The sequence below is a fragment of the Mirounga angustirostris genome, unplaced genomic scaffold, assembly GCF_029215605.1.
Source record: "Mirounga angustirostris isolate CCGP_5_RB_7025 unplaced genomic scaffold, mMirAng1.0.hap1 SCAF_61, whole genome shotgun sequence".
Taxonomy (NCBI): Eukaryota; Metazoa; Chordata; class Mammalia; order Carnivora; family Phocidae; genus Mirounga; species Mirounga angustirostris.
Window position 1 is genome coordinate 60,001 of NW_026991769.1, and position 22,500 is coordinate 82,500.

Genomic DNA, 22,500 nt, shown 5'->3' on the forward strand with positions numbered 1-22,500 from the left:
CCCTTCCCCTCCTCCCTTCCCCTCCCCCCTTCCCCTCCTCCCTTCCCCTCCCCCCTTGGCCCCCTTCCCCTCCCCCTTCCCCCTTCTCCCTTCCCCTCCTCCCTTCCCCTCCCCCCTTGGCCCCCTTCCCCTCCTCCCTTCCCCTCCTCCCTTCCCCTCCCCTCGTGGCCCCCTTCCCCTCCCCCCCCTTTGATGTCTACAGGAACCGACAGACTGCATGCATGGCATGTATAGATGGATGGATGGATCGATGGATCGATGGATCGATGGATCGATCGATCCATGGATCGAACGGTGAAGAGAGCCAGGGTGAGGGTGAGGGTGAGGGTGAGGGTCCCGTCCGTCCCTCCCTCCTTCCCTATGTCCATCACATTGTTTCGTCACAGATTTTCGAAGTGGAGATACAATTCGCATGCCATATTTCGCATACTCTTAAAAGTGGGCCATTGGGTGGCCTTTTTTTCTTTTTTTTTAAGGTGGCTCACAAAGCTGCACAACCTTCACTGCAATTTCCAGAACATTTCCATCACCGCCAAAAGAAATAAACACCTCTACTACCCCTCCCCCCTTCCTGTCCGCGCCTCGCCCCCACCCGCCGTCACCGTCGCCCTCGCCGTCACCGTCGCCCTCGCCCTCACCCGGGCTCTCTTCACTGTTCTCCCCCAACAGGGAGTAGAAAGGGAAGTTAGAGGGAACATTCTTCCTCCCCTACACCTGCTGAACGCACATGGACACACACCGCAACCCTCCCCGCCAGGCGCGCGCACCCACCCACCCCCGCCCCGCCACGCCCCGCCCCCCATCCCGGCCTTACGTGTACCTTACGTACCTCTGCACGGACTCGAGATTTGGCAATAGCCTTGATTGCCCTGCAATGTTTCCAAACCTCGGCGCTCCCCAACCTTCCCCACCCCGACCCCCGCCCCTTCGAAGAAGAACTAACCTAATTCGGGGAGCTTCCAGGTTGCTTGAACGCCTGAAATGGTGGGGACAGAGGCGTTCCTGGAGAGGGGTCACGGAACACGGAAGCTCTGCCCCCCTTCCCTTTGCCTCTGTTCCATCTGGAGTTTCCTCAGTTGTATCCTTTTAGGACACAGCGGTCATGTAAGAAAGGAGAAAAAAAAGGACTGAAGGACTGAACCGGGCTAGACTGGTTTAAAATTCTTCACTAGCGTCCCTGCCGAATACATTTCGACGACAGGGGCCTTCGCACGGCTTTTGGTGCACAGAAGACCGATGCACCGAAGCCTGCCGATCTCGGGACGTGTCCACGAGGGGAAAGAGTGTCAGCCTATCGGAAAAGAGAGTCGGTTAACGTAGATTGCAAAGGCATTCGTTCATCCCGAGAGACTTCCTCTCCATGATGGCGGGTGGCGCGAGATGGAAGAGTTGGCTTCCATGAAAAAGGGGCCCTTTCTTGAAGACCCTGCCCAGCTATCGGGGTTTTGTTGGTTTGTGTTTTGTCATCTGTGATAGGAAGGCATCTTCTTAGCCATCGGGAGGGAAACCTCAACAAATTCAGCCATTCAGATCACAAGGGATTTCTTGGGTTTGGTGGATCTGAGATCTGGTCTGCCTCCGACTGCTCCCCGAGATTGCCTTTATGCCGAGAATGGGATTCCTCATCAGACACACAGAAGTCCGGCTCCTTGCCACGGAGCTGGCTGCTCTATGGATGCCTTTAAAAAGGAAGCCTGCCTTTAATTCGGACGTCGGAACGTGATCGGTCGCTTTTTCATGGGGGGTTGGCCAATTAAATTTCCCCCGCCTTGGGCGCCTGGGTGGCTCAGTTGGTTAAGCGGCTGCCTTCGGCTCCGGTCATGATCCTGGAGTCCCTGGATCGAGTCCCGCATCGGGCTCCCTGCTCAGCAGGGAGTCTGCTTCTCCCTCTGACCCTCCCCCCTCTCATGTGCTCTCTCTCATTCATTCTCTCTCTCTCTCTCTCTCTCTCTCTCTCTCTCTCTCTCTCTCTCTCTGTCTCAAATAAATAAACAAACAAACAAACAAACAAATAAATAAATAAATAAAATCTTAAAAAAAAAAAATTCCCCCCGCCTTACAAAGCAGAGACTGGTGAAGGGTCCTCCAAGTGCCCTCTGGAAATCAAGAGCTTCTGTATCAAGAGGCTGGAAAACGCATCTTCCCCTTCTTCCTGGTGAATCCAATTCTAGGGGTTGATTCAAAGGAAATCATGTTTTAGATGCTAAAACGTAAAGCTTACTTTTGCAAAAATGTGCATCGCGGCATAGGGTTTAGGAATCCCTTGTGGCAGACCGACAACCGTGTGTCCCTCACGTCCCGGCACGTGTGCACCCTCACGTCCTATGACTTCGATGCTCCTGCTATCCAGAGGTAGGCTTGATTGCTCTGTCCCTTGATTTTGGACCGGGTCTTGGGACTTGTCTTGACCCAAAGAATAGAGCAGAAGTGACACTTGGCTGGTTTCACAGCCTACACCTGAAGAGGTGGTCTGCCGGCGTTCTCGACCTTCTTGGCATGCCGTCCTGAGACCTCCACGTAAGAAAGCCAGTCTAGCTGACTGGAGCATGAGAGGCATTGACAACAGAGGCAGCCCGGTGCTCGGCGGCACCGACTGCCAGACGTGTGAAAGTTGACCCTCTGGCCGAAAGCCACTGCTTGAGTGAGCCCGGCGTAAACCCGCAGAACCCAAGGGGCCACCCAGGGCAAGCACCAGGAAGTTATCGATAAAGAAATGCTGTTTCGAGCCATTGCGGTGTTAGGATGATGCACCCTGAGGATCAGCTAGCTGCGCAGCAGCGATAGATACCGTGCACACAGATACACACCACACAACACACCACACCACCCCCCCCACACACACACACGTGTGCAGAAAACCAAACCAACGAAACAAACCAAAACTCTGTAGAACCCTGCACCAAATGTTGAGGAAACAACGGCCCACCCTCACAAGAAACACCTGCACGCTACATGTACAATGCATAGGGAGCCTATACTTGCAAGTGCTTACTTGCATGGGAAACATTTCACGATAACACGAGTCTCAGATGGCCCAAGCGGGGTTCTTTTGACATGTCTGAATTGTGTACACAATTAGAGAAAGCCTGCTAGGAGACTGGGTGATCAGAAACTAGGAAGCTCTTTGGTTCCCTCAGTGAAGCCCCGACTTTTGGGGAGGAACCAACACTCAGGGAGATGCTCTGGTCTTCATTTGGTTGGTTGGTTGGTTGGTTGGTTGGTTGGTTGGTTGGTTGGTTGGTTGCTGCAGCTTTTGCTATCTTTGCATAAAACCGACCCTGTTTCCATTGGGAATGGAAAACAACTGACGGGTGGGATCTGTACACGGTAATGCTGCTTCGCAGTTGCATTTGTTTTACTAAAAGAGGGAGATTTGAACATTGGGTCTTTCGTGTCCTCTCCATTCATGTCCTCTCCACAAATAAGACTGAAACAAAGGCTAAAATTTGTTTGCATCTTGTTTGTGTCTATGTGTCCGTATGTGTTATACATGTGAGGTATTTCCTCCACCTCCGGGTGCTATTGCTAACATCCATTTGTAAAGGAGCTCTATTTAATGAGTTCTATTTTTATTTTATTTTATTTTATTTTATTTTATTTATTTTATTCTTTAAAGATTTTATTTATTTATTTGACAGAGAGAGACACAGCGAGAGAGGGAACACAAGCAGGCGGAGTGGGAGAGGGAGAAGCAGGCTTCCCGCCGAGCAGGGAGCCCGATGCAGGGGCTTGATCCCAGGACCCTCGGATCATGACCTGAGCTAAAGGCAGACGCTTAACCACTGAGCCATCCAGGTGCCCCGAGTTTTATTTTTATTAAAGATTCTATTTATGTCTTTGAAAGAAAGCGAGTGAGAGAGCACACGAGCTGGGGGTGGGGGGGCATTGGGAGAGGGAGAAGCAGACTCCCCGCGGAGCAGGGAGCCGGATGTGGGGCTCCATCCCAGGACCCCAGGATCATGATGTGAACGCAAGGCAGACACTTAACTGCCTGAGCCACACAGGTGCCCCTACTTAAAGAGTTTAGAGGCAGGTGCTCGTAAAAATCGGGCATGGTAAAACTCAGATAAGAATAAACCCAGTTTTTCAAGCTCACATGATCTGGGATGAAATTCCCTACATTCAGACTCTTATGTCACTCCACAATAAAGATGCCTCAAGGTAAGGGACCCAAGGGACGGCCCAGAGATAGACAAAAATTTAACACACCTGACCTTACCCCCACTTCCCAACAGTCAAAATAATGAAGAAGAGGAGGAAGACAGGCCGATGCTAGAAATCTGAAATCCACTCCTCCTCCTCCCCAAGTACAGGCACCAGAACCGATGCCCAACCCACTGGCTTCCGGAGGGCTGAAAAGCCACCACAGACAAAGCCTATTAAGCAGAAGGAGATGAAGAAAGGGGCGGAGGCGGAGGCGGAGGCGGAGGCGGAGGCGGAGGCGGAGGCGGAGGCGGAGGCGGAGGCGGAGGCGGAGGCGGAGGCGGAGGCGGAGGCGGAGGCGGAGGCGGAGGCGAGAAAAAAAGAAAAGGTTCGTCCAAAACTGTAAATGTATATGTGCCCTGGGCCTTACCAATGGCTCCCTTGCCGCCTCCCCTGCCCCGTTTCTGCACCACTGGTGTGTGTGCCTGGAGTGCTCTACTCCCCTGCCGCCGTCTCAGCCGCCCTTCCCTACCCCCGCCCCCCCCGCCCCCCCCCCCCCCCGGGTGCCATGGGCTCCCCTTTCTCCTCCTCCTCCTCCTCCTCCTCCCCACCCCCTTATCAAGGAGCAAAAGCCCTTGCCCTTGGGCCCAAGCCCTTGGGCCACCTCCTTATGAGGTTTAAATTGGAGCACCTCCCAAACTAGCAGGAAGGGGCCCGAGGGCTCCGCTGATCTTAGACCGCCCGCTTCAGACTTTCCCCAAGGAGTCTGATGGGGGAAAACAATCGATTGACTTTTTAGTGGACGCAGGTGCAACTTCTTTGGCGTTAAAGCCAATTCAAGGTTGTTGGTTTATTTTAAAAAGACGTGGTTTTGGAGCTATCAATGTCACACATAATACAAATAATCAACTTTGCGTTTCTTTCTTTCTTTCTTTCTTTCTTTCTTTCTTTCTTTCTTTCTTTCCCTTTTTCTTTCTTTCTTTCTTTCTTTCTTTCTTTCTTTCTTTCTTTCTTTCTTTCTTTCTTTCTTTCCTTTTCTTTCTTTTCTTTGTCATAAAAGCACTTGGATTCGGTTCTCCCTGCGTTACAAGCCGTTGGGTGGGCAGTGGAATGTGCCACGCTCCCGTCACAACAGTGAGCCTGTATTTGTGGTTATCAAAATATACCTCTCCATCACCTTTATAAAAACCAACCAACCAACCAACCACGTTTGGGTGCCTGGGTGGCTCAGTCGTTCAGCGTCTGCCTTCGGCTCAGGTCATGATCCCAGGGTCCTGGGATCGAGCCCCGCATTGGGCTCCCTGTTCATTGGGGAACCTTCTTTTCCCTCTGTCCCTTCCCCTGCTTGTGTTCCCTCTCTCGCTGTGTCTCTCTCTGTCAAATAAATAAAATTTATGAAATATATTCATACATTTGCCAATCTAAAGAATTCTGGTGTAATAGAGAGTGCGCCATTGGTTACTACTAACGTTTCACCAGAGACTGAGATTTCTAAGAATTAAAATTCTGCCACATGGAATTGGGACTGCTACAAAATGATAACAAAAACAACTCCGTGTGTGGGAAGGTAGGAGACGTGTAAAAGAGGTACAAGAAATGAGAAAACATTTTTTTTGTTGAGGGAAAAGGAAGTAATGGTGTACTGAAACGGGACTGGGTACTTAAAGAAAGAAAACTTTAAGACCGAGTCTGAATGAAAAAGGAAATTGTGGAAGGGGTTTGTGAAGGAGAATTTTTGAAAAGGAATTTTATGCATGGTCAGGACTGACTGAGCTTGGGAGAAGGCAGTTTGAAAAGCACACTGGTGGAACTGGAGGGTATTATGTTGAGCGAAATAAGTCAAACAGAGAAAGACATGTATCCTATGATCTCACGGATAGGAGGAATTCTTAATCGCAGGAAACAAGCTGAGGGTTGCTGGAGTGGGGGGTGGGGTGGGAGGGATGGGGTGACTGGGTGATAGACACTGGGGAGGGTAGGTGCTCTGGCAAGCGCTGTGAATTGTGCAAGACTGTTGAATCTCAGATCTGTACCTCTGAAACAAATAACGCAATCTATGTGAAGAAGAAAAAAAAAATAGAAGAAGGTAGCGGGAGGGGACGAATGAAGCGGGGGAAATCGGAGGGGCGGACGAACCATGAGAGACGATGGACTCTGAACAACAAACTGAGGGTTCTAGAGGGGAGGGGGGTGGGAGGATGGGTTAGCCTGGTGGTGGGTATTGAGGAGGGCCCATTCTGCATGGAGCACTGGGTGTTGTGCACAAACAATGAATCATGGAACACCACATCTAAAACTAATGATGTAATGTAGGGGATTAACATAAGAATAAAAAAAAGAAGAAGAAAAGCACACTGGTATAAGATTGAGATTTGGGTTTTCTATGTTAAAATGACAAGGTTTTCTTGGATTGTTAGTGTACTCTTTTTTTCTTTCTTAAGATTGTATTTATTTATTTGACAGAGAGAGACACAGCGAGAGAGGGAACACAAGCAGGGGGAGCGGGAGAGGGAGAAGCAGGCTCCCGGCCAAGCAGAGAGCCCGATGTGGGGCTCGATCCCAAGACCCTGGGATCATGACCTGAGCCGAAGGCCGACAGACGCTTGACGACTGAGCCACCCAGGCGCTCCTCCGAGATTTTATTTTTTAAATAATCTCTACACTGAACGTGGGGCTCGAACTCACAACCCTGAGATCAAGAGTCGTGCTCTCTACCGACTGAGCCAGCCAGGTGCCCCTGGACTGTCATCTCGAAGAGACACATGCGTAGACTCAGATATGGTGAGACTGCTTTAAGAAAGTCAGATTGACTTTATGGAGCCAGTAAAGCCCCTTAGAAATGTTGGCCTGATAACCTTGCTTAGAGAGGTCCCCTCAACCTTACCAGGTGAGTGAAGAGTACCACCTCCTGGCAGATGCAGGAACTTCAGGAAATTTGGAGGCCCTCAAAGAAGAGAGGAATTCACCCAAATCTACAAGTCTTTTTTTTTTTTGTAATTTTTTTTATTCTTATGTTAATCCCCGTACATCACATCATTAGTTTTAGATGTAGTGTTCCATGATTCATTGTTTGTGCACAACACCCAGTGCTCCATGCAGAATGCGCCCTCCTCAATACCCACCACCAGGCTAACCCATCCTCCCACCCCCCTCCCCTCTAGAACCCTCAGTTTGTTTTTCAGAGTCCATCGTCTCTCCTGGTTCGTCTACCCCTCCGCAAATCTACAAGTCTTGCAGGCGAATCTGATGGCCAATATTTGGCTTGGTTCTCGGCTTTAAAAAGGCAGTTAAAGGATCAATCTAAAATTCCTTGTAAAAAGCTCCATCAAAGCAGATTTAAAAGAAGGAAAGGAAAAAGAAAAGAGAAGAAAGACCCCATATATGGTCAATTGCTATTCTTGCTGTCCCTACGTAGATGATTGGGCCAAGTTTGTTAAAACTGGACTTGTTTTACAAACAAATTAATCTTCTTTTGGCTATCTTTGACAGGAATGAAGGTGACTTTAGAGAGAAAGATTACATTTCAATAACACACTTTTGTGAGTGTTAGATTAATTATCTTTGAACGTTTATTGTTTGCCTATAAAACTGGACTGGATCCTGGATCCTTCTGGTTTCCTTGAGTATCTGACTGTGACTCTTCAAACTAAGGTTTCCAACATTCTCCCATTCTCTCTCTTTTTTTTAATTAATTTATTTTTTTATTCTTAGGTTAATCCCCATACATTACATCATTAGTTTTAGATGAAGTATTCCATGATTCATTGTGCATAACACCCAGTGCTCCATGCAGAATGGGCCCTCCTCAATACCCACCACCAGGCTAACCCATCCTCCCACCCCCCTCCCCTCTAGAACCCTCAGTTTGTTGTTCAGAGTCCATCGTCTCTCATGGTTCGTCCGCCCCTCCGATTTCCCCCCCGCTTCATTCGTCCCCTCCCGCTACCTCCTCCTCCTCCTCCTCCTTCTTCCTCCTCCTCCTCCTCTTCTTCTTCTTCTTCTTCTTTTCTCCTTCTTCTTCTTCTTCTCCTTCTTCTTCTTCTTCTTCTTCTTCTTCTTCTTCTTCTTCTTCTCTCCTTCTTCTTCTTCTTCTCTCCTTCTTCTTCTTCTTCTTCTTCTTCTTCTTCTTCTTCTTTTCTTCTTCTTCTTCTCTCCTTCTTCTTCTTCTTCTTCTTCTTCTTCTTCTTCTTTTCTTCTTCTTCTTTTCTTCTCCTTCTTCTTTTCTTCTTCTTCTTCTTTTCGTCTTCTTCTTTTCTTCTCCTTCTTCTTTTCTCCTCCTCCTTTTCTCCTCCTCCTCCTCCTCCTTCTTCTTCTTCTTCTTTTTTTCCCCTTAACATATATTGCATTATTTGTTTCAGAACATTCTCCCATTCTCTTATCTTACAATCATTAAGAACTAAAACTGTCCTTTTTCCTGAAGTCTGGCAAATGAAAGCTGGACAACTTGAAATAAATTTCAGGGAAATGACCACAATAACTCATATATAGACAATCTTTGTGCCTGTTGCTCTATGAGTCACTCAAAATGAGACATTTGAACTATACGCCAGAAAAATTAGTCAGATTGCCCCTGCCCACTCCCACTCTATTGGAGGATGCTTCAAGCCTGACATCTAGAGACCTTCTCACTGGCAGCCCTCTGGACTTAGACACCAGGTGTATCCCTTGTTCCAACCATTAACCATGTTTTCCTTTTGTTTCCATAGAAATGCCTCTTATTAACTACAAGATCACTTGCTGAATGAGGCAGAGTCTATGATCCTTAATTCCACCTTGCTGCACCTGTATTAACTCCTCTTTGGAAAATAAGAACCCATATAAATAGGGGCACCTGGCTGGCTCAGCTGGTAGAACATACGACTCTAGATCTCGGGGTTGTGAGTTCGAGCCCCACATTGAGTGTAGAGATTACTTAATAGAAATCTTTAAAGAAAAAAAAAAATAAAAAAGAACCCATGTAAATAAAATCAAACACTAAGCTACTTGGCTACCAGAAGCCCTTCACCACCACAACCTACCGCCCCCCCCCCAGGGGAGGGGCTCAGACTAATTTACTGATCTGTATTCTTGGATACCCACCGATATCAGATCAATTTGAGAGAGAATGAGAGAATTGGGTTTGACTCTACTGTTACTATTCCTTAGACTACACTTGGGGATAAAATCAATGGTGTCATGTAGTCCCAAACCATGTAGAAAAATAACCAAGTTCTCAGATAAGGAACTATCTCTGAGACCCCCTCCATTAGCACAAGGGACCAAAAATTGCGACCTGCAGTGTCTCAGATCCTTCCATTCCAAAGCCTCTACTGCACCCTAATTCAGCTTGAAGCAGTTAAATAAAGAAGGCAGACCTCTGCCCATGTGTCATAGAAATGGAATGCAGGATGGACAAGGGGAAATTTTAACAGGGAAAAATGTAGCATGTCTGACTCCCTGTTATTTTTATTCCCTTTTAACCTGTAGGTTAAAAACTTCTGTTTAGCCCTGAACATAGCCATGTTACAGCTAAGATTTACAGAAACTGTCGTTTACCCAAAACCTACCTCCCCTGAGGAGATGAAAGAATAGCCACAGCCATCATCATCCCAATTCCCTAAGACTGAGGAATGATCCTCACTTGGTGGGGGTGGGGGTGGGGGTGGGGGTGGGGGTGGGGGTGGGGGTGGGGTGGGGGTGGGGATTGAAACCGTGCCCCATAAGGTTAATGAGGTTGATGCTAGCAGAAAGCTTAAAGCTGGTTTTTCAGGGAACTGTTTCCCCCTAGTCAGCTATTGTGTCTTTTCAGGCCCTGCTACCAAATACTGGCTGTCTCTGCAGAAGTCTGGACTCAAGGTCAACTGATAATGGCTGCAGCCTATGAAGAAGCGAGGTCCTGATTCCTTACCTGAGAAAAGGAGCCTAAGACCCCATCCAGGTTGTACCAGCTCTCAGAGCATGCCCACAGCCTCTTCTCCTTGTCCTCAGATAACCTCCTGACATCAGGGACTCAGTTTTGCCTCATTCAGATGTCAGGTCTCCACCCCGAAGTAAACATGGGAATCTATGGTACATATGTTTCCTGAATATACGTGCTCCAACTTTCGCCATGAATAATCATAAATGTCCCTGCCCTTTTCCTTTTTGAAGTTTGATTGTTTGTTTTTATTTATTTATTTCAGAGAGAGAGACACACAGAGAGAGACAGAGACAGAGAGAGAAACACACACAGAGAGAGAGAGACAGAGAGACAGAGAGACAGAGAGACAGAGAGACAGAGAGCTTGCACGCATGGGTGGGTGGAGGGGCAGAGGGAGAGGGAGAAGACTCCCCATTGAGCAGGGAGCCCCAGAGGGGTGGGGCTCGATCCCAGCACCCTGAGATTATGACCTGAGCTGAAGGCAGATGCTCAACCGGCAGCCACCCAGGCGCCCCTCCATTCCATTTTTTTTTTTTAAAGAGATAAACATTACATACTTTATTTTTAAAAATTCATTCATTCATTCATTCATTCATTCATTCATTCATTCATTCATTTTTCATCATCTGTAGTCCCAGTGTAGGGCTTGAACTCAGGACCCTGACTGAGATCAAGAGTCATGTGCTGTTCTGACTGAGCCACCCAGGTGCTCCTTCTGTTCCATATTTTAAACAACCCTGGGATCATGGCTCAGAGTCACAGTTGGCCCAATGAGACTCACACTCACCCCTCTGTGCAGAGGTGCCATCTGTGGGGCTGGTTCCTGTTTGTCCATCTTCCTTCCTCCTCTTACTGGACAGGAAGGTGGTGTGCGAAAACAGCCAGTGACTACGTGGAATGAGACCGAGGATTTCCCTTGGGAAGCAGGTGGGAGAGGGAGGACAGGTCGATGGATAATCAATAAACTGTTTTGTTTTTTTTTTTTTTAAGATTGTATTTATTTATTTATTTGACAGAGAGAGACACAGCGAGAGAGGGAACACAAGCAGGGGGAGTGGGAGAGGGAGAAGCGGGCTTCCCGCGGAGCAGGGAGCCCGATGCGGAGCTCGATCCCAGGACCCTGGGATCATGACCTGAGCCGAAGGCACATGCTTAATGACTGAGCCACCCAGGTGCCCCAACAATCAATAAACTGTTAATGTTGATTTAGAGGAGTGTGCTTGCTGGGCCCATAACTCGGTGGATGAGTTAGAACGGTCCCTGTCAGGCCTCCCTTAGCCCTTAGCCCTTAGCCCTTATCACTCCATGCTTGTGTTTGGCCTCTGACCGCTAAGATACCACCATCATGTGTTCAAGGTCCTCCTCAGACTCAGCCAGCCACACCATGCCACACCCTCCTACCTGCACACCCATCCCTGGAAGGCAGTATAGTAAGACATCATCCCCCACATTCATGATTCCCAAAGGGTTTACTGGAGTTTCGTGGGTTAGGAAAAGGAGGGGACTCTTTTTGCCCCCAGATGAGGTGAGCTCTTCAGACACCCTCTTTCCCCTTCCCCTCCTCCCTCCCTCCCTTCCCTCCCTCCCTCCCTCCCTCCCTCCCTTCCCTCCCTCCCTCCCTCCCTCCCTCCCTCATCTCTCTCCGAAGTTTGCAAGCTGCAGCCTAAGGGTTAGGGGGAGTTGAGGAAAGCCATTGAATGGAGGGAAGCTCCAGGCTCTGACTTTAACAGAAAGCTTTCTGCATTTGAATGAAGCGATTGAATGAGGCCCATTAGAATGGATCACCCTGAACGTCCCATCAGCCGCCCCAGCCCCAGCCCCAGCCCCCCCATCCCCCCCCAACTGAAGTCCTCTGGTCGAATTGGAACAGTAGGCTGGGGGGGGGGGGGGGGCTGTCCATCCTAAGTTGGTAACTAGGCCCCTGGTCCATAGGGAAAAAATCACGCACGGGTACAGATGAGTTGGTAGCTCAGGCAAAGTGGTCGAAGTGTTGGCAAGGTTTCCGTGGATGAGGGGAGATTTGTTCTGGGACCACCCTCCCATATACATCTCTGGCTGAGAAGAGGACAGGGGAGCCCTGTGGGGGTGGGGGTGGGGGTGGGGGTGGGGGTGGGGGGGCGGGACCCAGATCTGGAGCTCGGAGTGGACTATAGCCGCTGCCTGCCCGGGTGTGTGTGCCTGGGGGGCGGGGGGGGGGGGCGCTGAGGGATAAGGGCTGAGGGTGGTGGGGTCTGCTCACGCTGACTCCTGCAACTCAATTCATCCTGGGAACCTTCTGTTGTTTCTGCTGAGGTGCCAGGTGCTGTGATGACCAAAGCTAAACTCCTCTCTTTGCCTAGTTCTTAAAAGGCCTGATCCTCCTGTTATCTTGTTAAATGGACCGACCCCTGCACCCTCCCATCCTGCCAGACCCCTTGTGCAAATACTTCCACTTGAAGAGTTCTTTCTCTGAATCTAGAAAATAAACAGACAACACCCACCAGCCACACCGACCCCATTGCCACAAATACCTAGCAAAGACAAATCTAGCTGGTCTCCTTCTGCCTCAAGGCACTTTAGAGAGTCACTCTCTCAGACACACCTTAGGCTCAATTACAGGCTGCTGTCTCCCTTTCTCTGGCACAATTCCATCCCTGGAGGAGCCCCATATCGCATCTGCAGCCGTGAGCTGGAGACAGTATGCTCAAGTGACCGGGTGGTAGCACCGTAACTTTGAAATGACCTATACCCCAAGTCATCCATGAACATGGTCCCTGGAAATCTTTGACATTCACGTGCCTCTGATGAAATCCTTGCTTTGGAAACTCCAGCACCCATAGCCAATCTTGTCCATGTTCTGCTAACCTTTGCTCGCCCTCTGTTCGCCTGATATCTTGCCTGATTGTTTACAGAGAAATTAGATCCCATCCAGCAAGAGCTGAATCCGAGTCCTCTGCTCACCCCACGACGGAAAAGAATATGCACAGGCCTGCATCCCTCTTCTCCTTCTCCACCATGTCGGAAGAAAAGGTGGCCCTCCCTCCTCCCATCAGAACCCAAACCCGAGATAAGACTTAGATATAAAGGAAACCAGCATACTGTTTTGAACTCTATATACACTTGTAAAAAACGAGCAGCGGCAAGGAAACACACAAACCACCCCCCCCCCACACACACACAGGTGCAAGGAGGGTGCGCTGACTCGCTGAATCTCCCCCTTTTCTCCCGAGAGGCATCCCCCCCATCCCCCGCCCCCCCCCGAAGATGTCCTCCCTATGCCGGAAGGGGAGTGAGTGACGTTCTTTTCTTCCTTTTTTTTTTTTTTTTTAATTATTCTTTTTAAAAGACTTTTATTTATTTGAGAGGAGGGGGGGGGGGGAGGGAGGGGGGAGGGAGGGAGAGAGAGAGAGAGAGAGAGAGAGAGAGATTGAGAGAGAGAGAAGCAGAGTCTCCGCCGAGCAGGGAGCCCGATGTGGGGCTGGATCCCCGGACCCTGAGCTCAGGGCCTGAGCCGAAGGCAGGCGGACGGTTCACGGATTGAGCCAGCCAGGCGCCCCAGCTTTCTTGTTTCTTTGTCTGCCTGCTTGCCTGCGTGTTGGGTCTGTGGATGTCTGATGCCTGCCCTCTGATTTCGTGGGGAGGTGGGCCGTCTTTCCTCCTTCCAATGGCCTTTGCGCATTTGTCAAACTTCTGTCGGGCTTGGGCCTATCTGTTTGGGTATCTGTGGCGTTCCATCCACCGACCTGTCTCTTTTGTCTGCCAACATCACAGGGTCTCTATCGCCTCTATACATAAGCATGAAACGGGCCCGGAGAGGACGACTTTGTTTCCTGAGTTTTGTTTTGTTTTCTTCGAAATCACCATAGCGATTCTAATTCCTTTTGCCTGTCTGCTTGTGTATGTAATCTGTACACCCATCCAGTGCGGTGCTGGAACTCACGACGCCCGCCGATCAAGAGTCGCGGTCGCGTGGGCCTCCTCCGACCGAGCCAGCCAGGTGCCCTGAAATACGTGTACTTGAAAAACCAATGTGAAGCCTGCACCCGTGAACTTTTTTTTTTAAAGATTTTATTTATTTATTTGAGACAGAGAGAATGAGAGAGACAGAGAGCACATGAGAGGGGGGAAGGGTCAGAGGGAGAAGCAGACTCCCTGCCGAGCAGGGAGCCCGATGCGGGACTCGATCCCGGGACTCCGGGATCATGACCTGAGCCGAAGGCAGTCGCTTAACCAACTGAGCCACCCAGGCGCCCTTTTTTTTCTTTTCTTTTCTTTTTTTTTTTTAATAGATGCACCCGTGAAGTGTTTACTGCGAAACCTTCTTTTGATCGTCGCACTCTTGAGTGGAGGCCGTACCAGTAAAGAACGTAGTTTAGCCAACTCAGGAAGAGATCAGCTTTAAAGGAAAACCTTCTTTTCGAGTTTGTGATGTCTGGTCCTTTCTCTCAACTCGATCGATGTCCAGCCTTCAGAGCCACATTATTTGCTTGGTCTCTCTCTCTCTCTCTCTCTCTCTCTCTCTCTCTCTCTCTCTCTCTCGTCTGTGTTTCCTCGTGTACTTTCCTGATGCTCAGGATTTATGGTTTAGAGAGAACAGTTTTCAGCCTGGTGTGTGTGTGGGGGGGGGGGGGATGTTGTGAAGTGGGATCAGGGATTCACGCGGGTAAGGAGGAGGCAAGGAGAAAGGCTTGGTTGGGAAGGAAACCATTAAAGGTCCATGTTGAAATGGTGAAGTTTATTTTATTTATTTATTTATTTATTTATTTATTTACTTTTTAAAGATTTTATTTATTTATTTGACAGAGAGAGACAGCGAGAGAGAGAACACAGGCAGGGGGAGTGGGAGAGGGAGAAGCAGGCCTCCCGCGGAGCAGGGAGCCCGATGTGGGGCTCGATCCCAGGGCCCTGGGCTCGTCACCTGAGCCGAAGGCGGACGCTTAACGACTGAGCCACCCCCCAGGTGCCCCGAAATGGTGAAGTTCAATGTAGTAAGAGTTACCTTTAATCAAAGGAATTCTTTTTTTTTTCTTTTATTTTATTCTTATGTTAATCCCCATACATTACATCATTAGTTTTAGATGAAGTGTTCCATGATTCATTGTTTGTGCACAACACCCACTGCTCCATGCAGAATGGGCCCTCCTCAATACCCACCACCAGGCTAACCCATCCTCCCACCCCCCTCCCCTCTAGAACCCTCAGTTTGTTGTTCAGAGTCCATCGTCTCTCATGGTTCGTCTACCCCTCTGATTTCCCCCCGCTTCATTCTTCCCCTCCTGCTACCTCCTCCTCCTCCTCCTCCTCCTCCTCCTCCTCCTTCTTCTTCTTCTTCTTTTTTTTTTCTTAACATAGATTGCATTATTATTTGTTTCAGAGGTACAGATCTGAGATTCAACAGTCTTGCACAATTCACAGCGCTTACCAGAGCACACACCCTCCCCAGTGTCCATCACCCAGTCACCCCATCCCTCCCACCCCACCCCCCACTCCAACAACACTCAGTTTGTTTCCTGCGATTAAGATAATCAAAGGAATTCTTGCTGGAGGTTGCTTCTCCCCTCTCCTCCCTGGATAGGGGAGTGAAGTTTTTTCGAGGTCCCTAGTGGACACAGAAAGCGTTCAAGTGCCCCTAGCACCTATGGATGGGGCTCTGTTGCCCTCTAGTGTCCTATCCTCTGCTACTGCTGCTCGTGGTTTCCTCTGACGTCGTATTCGTCACAGGTGTGTATCTTTGATGGTTAATGCTGCTCGGTGTCGGTTGTTTGCGTGTTTGTTTTTGAAAGCTTTTTGAGTGATCATCCAGCATGGTGCTGGAACTCACGACCCCTGCAGATCAAGAGTCGCAGTCGCGTGGGCCTCCTCCGACCGGAGCCAGTCAGGTGCCCTGAAATGCGCTTAGTTGAAACAGGAAGAAAGAAAAAACAAAAAACAAAACCCAAACCATTTTTTTTTTCCCCCTTTACGAGCCAGAGGAAGTTCTACGCCTTGTTTTTGTTTTACCCTTAATAGCATGGAACAGTTCCCCTCCTCCTCCTCCTCCTCCTCCTCCTCCTCCTCCTCCTCCTCCTCCTCCTCCTCCTCCTCCTTCTTCTTCTTCTCCATCATCATCATCATCATCATCAATATTTAACTCTTCTAGAGCACCTCCCCCGCCCACCCCGTACTAGTGTTGGACGGCACGGATGTCCCGGAACTGGATTTCTTTAAAGATATATATTTTTACGATTTTATTGATTTATTTGACAGAGGGAGACACAGCGAGAGAGGGAACACAAGCAGGGGGAGTGGGAGAGGGAGAAGCAGGCTTCCTGCCGAGCAGGGAGCCCGATGCGGGACTCGATCCCGGGACTCCGGGATCATGACCTGAGCCGAAGGCAGTCGCTTAACCAACTGAGCCACCCAGGCGCCCTCTTTTTTTTTTTTTCTTAACATAGATTGCATTATTTGTTTCAGAGGTACAGATCTGAGATTCAACAGTCTTGCACAATTCACAGCGCTTGCCAGAGCACCTACCCTCCCCAGTGTCTATCACCCAGTCACCCCATCCCTCCCACCCCACCCCCCACTCCAGCAACCCTCAGCTTGTTTCCTGCGATTAAGAATTCCTCCTATCCGTGAGATCATAGGATACATGTCTTTCTCTGTTTGACTTATTTCGCTCAACATAATACCCTCCAGTTCCATCCACGTCGTTGCCAATGGCAAGATCTCATTCCTTTTGATGGTTGCATGATATTCCATTGTATGTATATATATACCACATCTTCTTTATCCATTCATCTGTCGATGGACATCTTGGCTCTTTCCACAGTTTGGCTATCGTGGATATTGCTGCTATAAACATCGGGGTGCACGTACCCCTTCGGATCCCTATTTTTGTATCTTTGGGGTAAATACCCAGTAGTGCAATTGCTGGATCATACGGCAGCTCTAGTTTCAACTTTTTGAGGAATCTCCATACAGTTTTCCAGAGTGGCTGCACCAGCTTGCATTCCCACCAACAGTGTAGGAGGGTTCCCCTTTCTCCGCATCCCCGCCAACATCTGTCATTTCCTGACTTGTTACTTTTAGCCATTCTGACTGGTGTGAGGTGGTATCTCATTGAGGTTTTTTTTTTTTTTTTAAGATTTTATTTATTTATTTGAGAGAGAGAGAGAGAGACAGAAAGAGAGCATGAGAGGGGGGAGGGTCAGGAGGATCAGAGGGAGAAGCAGACTCCCCGCTGAGCAGGGAGCCCGATGCGGGACTCGATCCTGGGACTCCAGGATCATGACCCGAGCCGAAGGCGGTCGCTTAACCAACTGAGCCACCCAGGCGCCCTCATTGAGGTTTTGATTTGGATTTCCCTGATGCTGAGCGATATTGAGCACTTTTTCATGTGTCTGTTGGCCATTTGGATGTCTTCTTTGGAAAAATGTCTGTTCATGTCTTCTGCCCATTTCTTGATTGGATTCTTTGTTCTTTGGGTGTTGAGTTGGATGAGTTCTTTATAGATTTTGGATACGAGCCCTTTATCTGATATGTCATTTGCAAATATCTTCTCCCATTCTGTCGGTTGTCTTTTGGTTTTGTGGACTGTTTCCTTTGCTTTGCAAAAGCTTTTTATCTTGATGAAGTCCCAAGAGTTCATTTTTGCCTTTGCTTCCCTTGCCTTTGGCGATGTTTCTAGGAAGAAGTTGCTTTGGCTGAGGTCAAAGAGGTTGCTGCCTGTGTTCTCCTTTAGGATTTGGATGGACTCCTGTCTCACATTGAGGTCTTTCAACCATTTGGAGTCTATTTTTGTGTGTGGTGTAAGGAAATGGTCCAGTTTCATTCTTCTGCATGTGGCTATCCAATTTTCCCAACACCATTTGTTGAAGAGACTGTCTTTGTTCCATTGGACATTCTTTCCTGCTTTGTCAAAGATGAGTTGACCATAGAGTTGAGGGTCCATTTCTGGGCTCTCTATTCTGCGGAACTGGATTTCTTGAGTGAAGGACTATTTTAACTCCCTTCCTCCCCATTCCGCGCCTGCCCCCGCCCCGCCCCCGCCCCCGCACGCACCGCCCCGCCCCGCCCCCCGCCCCCGCACGCACCGCCCCGCCCCGCCCCCCGCCCCCGCACGCACCGCCCCGCCCCGCCCCCCGCCCCCGCACGCACCGCGCGCCCCGCCCCCCGCCCCCGCACGCACCGCGCGCCCCGCCCCCCGCCCCCGCACGCCCCGCCCCGCTTGTTGGCCTTGGACGTTATCGCGTACGTGCAGAGACGGATTTGATGTGCACCTTTCTGGGGGTGTGTGTCAATCCCCCCCCCCCCTTCCTGTCCTGAGCTTTCTTCGTATGCTTCAGAGAGACCTCCTCCTCCCCTTAAAATGATAGAAGAGAGAAGGTTCATCCGTGGTGGTTGTCGGAGTACTCGCTTGGTCTCGGTTTTACGGTCCTTGCCCGCCGAAATGTGTCTTAAGTCCTCCCGGAAGCCCGGGCGCCGCAGGTGTGCCGCTGTGGGAGGCCCGTGCCCCACGAGATCGGGCGGCCGGGCGGCCGGGCTGTGCGCCTTCGCGGGCCCGCGATCCGGATCTGCCTCGTTGTTGTTCGCGCCGGTTGTCGGGTGCCACCTGGCGGCCGCTTTTAGATAGCGTGTCCCCGCCGGAGTGTCAGCGATGTCGGCAAGGGATTGTATTTGGCCGCGGTTCCCGAGGCGGAGTACCGGGAGGCCGGCGACGCTAGCGAGATCGGCCCGCTGTCTCCGGGCCACCGGCGCGACCTCCGCTCGCGGGAGATTGAGCCTCCAGGTTTGTGGGCTGGTGGTGGCGCCGCCGCCTCGCTCCCGGAGAGCCACGCTAGGGTGGCCGCCTGGACGGGTCGACCAGCACCCGCCGGTGCCCCCTCCTCCGCCCGCGGGAATGGGAGAGGCTGCGTCGGGCGCCCGGACGCCATCCGGCCCGTGGCTCCGGTCGGCCGTTGGGCCTTCCGTGTCACGCTCGGGCGGTTGGGGACCGGCCTGAGCCTTGCGGGGAAGCCCATGGATGGCGCGACGGGCCCCGCCGCGGGCACGCGTGGGGTCCCGGTCATCGGACCCGATATTTTTTTTTTTTTTTTTTTAAGGTTTTTATTTATTTATTTATTTGAGAGAGAGAGAATGAGAGACAGAGAGCATGAGAGGGAGGAGGGTCAGAGGGAGAAGCAGACTCCCCGCCGAGCAGGGAGCCCGATGCGGGACTCGATCCCGGGACTCCAGGATCATGACCCGAGCCGAAGGCAGTCGCTTAACCAACTGAGCCACCCAGGCGCCCCGGACCCGATATTCTTAACAAGTTTTCCGAGGCCCGCTGCGGAGGTGGGGACCCGACCGGGTCGGGCCGGGCCGGGCCGGGCCGCGAGGGCCCCAGGGGCCCGGCTGCGGTTCCCGTTGAGGTCCGGCCTTCGGGGGGACGCCTCCGCGGCATCGCCCCCTTTCCTCAGTCCCGGCCGGGAGTCGGGGACCGGCATGGGGCGGTCCTGAGGCCCGGGGAGGAGGGCGTCCGCAGGGGCCTCCACAGAACTTGGTGAGAATTTCTAAAGTCCCGATTTGGGGACGAAAGGCGGACCCGGGGGCGGGCCTATCCGGGCCGCTCCACCTCCCGCCAAGTCCCTACTCGCTGCCGGCTGCCACCACGTTCCGGGGGTCGACCAGATGGCCCGGGGGGGGGGGGGGGGGGCGGGGGGGGCGGGGGGGGGCTCCGGGGGGAGACGGGGGCGATGGATTAGTGCTTGGGGCCCGTGGCCGGGACACGGTCCCAGGAGATCCCGGTGACCTGTGGCTAGGCCACGCCAGGCGGCGCGGCTATTTTCTCGCCCGAAATGAGCCCTTTTTGCCGCCAGGTAGGTGCTGGCACGTTATGTTTGGGCGATCCTCTCCTTAAGGGAGGTGGGCTTCTGGGCGTGTGGCGGGGCTCCGGGCTTGACAGGGATGCCAAGCCCGGCTCTGCCGTCGCTGGCCTGAGCCGTCCGCGTGGGCCTGTGCGCCGGCTCCTGTGCCTCCAGGTGGCCCAGGCCGTTGGTGCCGCCTCCGGTCTCCAGCACCCGAGGGCGGTTGTGGGCAGGTGGCGCGTGGGTCCTTTACCCTGTGTCCTCCACTCTGCGGGCACCCGGCTGTGGTCGTGACAACCTCCCGTCCCGCAAGGCTCCGTGCCGCGTGTCAGGCGTTCCTCTCTCTCGGGTTGTCCGGCTGTTCCTGCCCTGGGGTTTTCGAGGGGGTGCCGGTGAGGCCGAAAAAAAACAAAACCAAACAGGCTCCCCCTCGGGTTGCTGTCCTCACCGGCTTCTCCCCTCCTCGGGCTCCTCTCGGCGCTTGTGTTTTGCCAGATCGATGTGGTGCTCTCGCGCTCTCCCGGGCCGGGCCTAAGCCGCGCCAGACGAGGGACGGACGTTCATGGCGAATGGGACCGCTCTTCTCGTTCTGCCCGCGGGCCCCTCGCTCCTTCGCCTCTGCCCGCCGTGGCGGTAAGGTGGGGGGTGCGGGGGGGGTGTGTGCAGGCTCCGGCCCGACCCCGCCTTCCCGTGTTCTGCCTGACGGCGCTCGCGGGCCCGGGGTCCCCCGACGCAGCGGACACTCTCGCTTGCCTTCCCTGGCTTCGTGTGGTGCGCGGTCCTCCCCGCCACGGGGAGGGCCGTCCCGGCGCCGCGCTGCTCACGCGCTTGGGCGTGCTGAGCGCGTTGTGCGCGTGGCCCTCCGTGGTGCCCCTGGAGCGCTCCAGGTCGTCTCAGGTGCCTGAGGCCGAGTCGGTAGCGTCGTTTCCCGTTCCCAGCGAGCCCCCTCCGTCGGGCCACCGCTGTCGGTGGCGTGTCCGAGGAGCGGGTGGTGGAGTCGGTAAGGGAGGCCCACCCCGCCCCCCCCCCGTGGGACGCGGGTGCCTCGTCATCCCCCGCCGCAAGCTGTGCTGGTGGTGTTGTGGGGACTGGACTTGGTGGGGGCGTGTGTGAGCCGGTTGCGGCGGGCCGAGCCCGCGCTCTGGCGCTTGGCCAGCCGAGGGGCTGCCGCCTTTTTTGCCTGGCATGCCGTGCTTTGTCTCCGCTCGTCGTTGCCTCGCCGGAGGCGCAAAACTCCCGGTTGGTCGGGGACGCGAGCATGGCGTGCGTGGCGTGGCGAAGGGCGGTCTCCTCCCGGGGTCCCGGCCGCGAGCGCTCAGGATTGCCTTGTGGTGCCTGTTCCTTACCGCGCGAATCCACCGCCCGCCCCCCGGAGCCCTTGGCTGTCAGGCCTTCGGAACGCCGTTCCGCGGGGCCCGGACGGGCGGGGGGGCACGATTTGGGTGGGGGCGATGCGCCCTCGGTGAGAAAGCCTTCTCTAGCGATCCGAGAGGGTGCCTTGGGGTACCGGAACCCCCCAGCCGCCGCCCCTCCTCTGCGCGTAGTGGCCACCGGTGCGGGGTGACTACCGTTGCGTGTTGGGCAGAACTTCCTCTCTGCGAGGGGTCTGACTCTGCCGGCCCCGCGGTGGGGGCCGAGCGCCGCTCTTTGCCTACCGCGGCCTGCGCCTCCCCCCTCCGAGTCGGGGGAGGGTCCCGCCGGGCCTGGCCGGCGTCCGGCGCGTGGGGGCTCCCGCGTGCGTGCGAGCGCGCGGGCGGCCGCCCTTCCTCGTGGCGTTGTCTCTCGAGGGGCTCGGGGGGCGCCCCCGCGCGTCCCGCTTCCCCGTGCCGCGCGAGCGGCTGTCTGCCCGCCCGCTCCCGTCCCGAGTCGCCGCTGGCGGTGGCGTGCCGGGCACGGGTCGGGCCGCTCTCGCCTGGGGGCGCTTCCCCCCAGGGTCGTGACTTCCGGGACGGACCGGACAGACGGAGGTTCAAGACGGGACCCCGCGGCGGGGGGGTTCACGTGGGGTTGGGCCCCAGCAGTGTGGGGCCCGGTTCGTGGTGAGGTGCGCCAAGGGTGCTGAGGCCGGCTGGCGTCCTGGGCGTCGCGGGACCGCTCTCGTGCTGGTGGCGGTGGGATCCCGTGCACGTTTACCTGGTGGCCCGGCTTGCGTCTTCGTTGGCGCGCCCTTCCCCGAACCGGCTCGCCCCCGCACGCGCTCCCGGCCCTCGCCCGCTGTGCTTTCCCCCCCTCCCCGCCGCCGCCGACGGACTCCCGCTGCCCTTGCCTCGACCGGATGCCTGAAGGCGCGTTTGTGTCCTCGATCCGCTCTCTCGGGACCGAAACCGGCCTCGCCGCTTGTTTGGGTGTCGTCCCCTCCCCGGGCCGCTATGGCTTTTTTGGGGGGTGGTCGTCCCCAGGCGAAGTGCTCTCGGTCCCGTCGTGAGGAGGAGGAGAAGGTCCGCGCGGGGTCCGGCCTCTAGCCGGGTGGCGGGGGTGGCGTCGTTGCGCGTGCGGGAGAGTGTTCTGGGGGGCCGGCCGTGACTGCGGTGGTGTTGGTGGTGTTTCGGGGCCCGAGCCCCGCGAGGTTGCCAAGGGCCCGCCGTGGGGGCCAGGTCGGCGTCCTTGGGTGCCACGGGACCGTCCTTGTGCTTGGAGGCCTTGGGCGGTGGG

At 53.5% G+C, this 22,500-nt stretch overlaps 2 long non-coding RNA genes across 5 annotated transcripts in view; both read left to right on the top strand.

The window, feature by feature from the left end:
• The window catches only part of LOC135363195 (uncharacterized), a 21,821-nt gene extending 17,365 nt beyond the window's left edge, over positions 1-4,456 (top strand). Inside the window, exons 2-3 of the long non-coding RNA XR_010408855.1 lie at positions 3,639-3,795; positions 4,236-4,456. This is a non-coding gene — a long non-coding RNA (uncharacterized LOC135363195). The remainder of the gene's footprint in view (positions 1-3,638; positions 3,796-4,235) is intronic.
• A 1,926-nt stretch (positions 4,457-6,382) lies between these two features.
• Positions 6,383-22,500, top strand: part of LOC135363204 (uncharacterized) — a 33,610-nt gene continuing 17,492 nt past the window's right edge. Inside the window, exons 1-4 of one of the 4 annotated variants that reach the window (XR_010408869.1) lie at positions 6,387-6,924; positions 9,932-10,191; positions 12,934-13,051; positions 14,825-15,713. This is a non-coding gene — a long non-coding RNA (uncharacterized LOC135363204). The other 3 variants (XR_010408868.1, XR_010408866.1, XR_010408867.1) reach the window with 3 other exon arrangements.